Genomic DNA, 1,032 nt, shown 5'->3' with positions numbered 1-1,032 from the left:
CATCTCAAAAGTGACGAGATTTCAAAAACAAATTGACTAGTAGATTTGTTTGGCCGAACAAAGATAATCCTGAAAAGTTGATTTCTCCACCAAGTCAATATCAACTCCCACTAGCGGATTGAAAAGCATTTGTGGATGCAAGACTGGATCCATCATGGGAGGTACTTTAATAATTGATATGTTTCCTCACAAATTTAGTAAATTCAATACTTAACTGAGCCAACATAATGATGCAGGTTACTCATGAAAAACAAAAACAATAGACCATGCATTGTAAATATCACCACATAATGTCTCGCAAGGGTTACATCGGCTTGGAGGCTGAACTGGTAAGAAACAGAGCAATATGTTTGTAATTTTTAGCATGTTCTTCATGTTATTAAACATATGAGTTTTGAAATTGTAGCGGAACAAAAATTGGTTGCTGAAGATGAGGAAGTTGATAGATCTGTTCTTTGGCGTAAAGCTCGAGAAGACAAATCTGGCAACATAACATGTTCGGAGACATCAGAAGTAGCTGAAAAAATTGTAAATGTTTAGTTTTATTCAATCGCCATATTGTCTAGTTAAATAACACTGTAGTTTGTGAATTGATTTGTCATGTCTCCAATTGTAGGATGAATTGTTGGAAAAGAAAGGCAAAGGAGAGTTCAAATCTTCTGGAATGAATGACGTGTTAACCGCTGCCTTAGGAAGCCAAGAACACTATGGAAGGGTTCGAGGTGTGGGAGGTTTCGTAAAACCACAAGTATACTTTAAAACTCCAAGAAAGAAGAGAGAAACAATCTCAAAAGCTGTGATTGAAAATGTAAAAGCACAATCGGAGGAGACTAAAAGTTTGAAAGCTGAATTGGAGATGCTGAGGTCTCAACTTGCTGCTGTGATTCCATTAATCAATGATCGATCTTCCGAGACTGTAGCATCAAACAAGTTCTCAGGAGTGAAGGACTCAAAATTGTCAGATGATGTAATGCCCGAGATTTTGATTCTGTTAATATGAGATTATTGATTACGAATTGATATAATTATAGA

General features: G+C 36.1%; 1 long non-coding RNA gene across 1 annotated transcript; it reads left to right on the top strand.

Moving 5' to 3' along the window:
• The first annotated feature begins 453 nt into the window (after nucleotides 1–453).
• On the top strand, nucleotides 454–821 carry LOC142531962 (uncharacterized). The gene is made up of 2 exons (XR_012816425.1): nucleotides 454–528; nucleotides 617–821. It is a non-coding gene; the product is annotated as an uncharacterized LOC142531962 (long non-coding RNA).
• Nucleotides 822–1,032: the final 211 nt, after the last annotated feature.

The sequence above is a fragment of the Primulina tabacum genome, chromosome 17 (genome assembly GCF_025594145.1).
Source record: "Primulina tabacum isolate GXHZ01 chromosome 17, ASM2559414v2, whole genome shotgun sequence".
NCBI lineage: Eukaryota > Viridiplantae > Streptophyta > Magnoliopsida > Lamiales > Gesneriaceae > Primulina > Primulina tabacum.
Note: the sequence above shows the minus strand (reverse complement) of the source record. Positions and strands in the feature narration are given on the sequence as shown.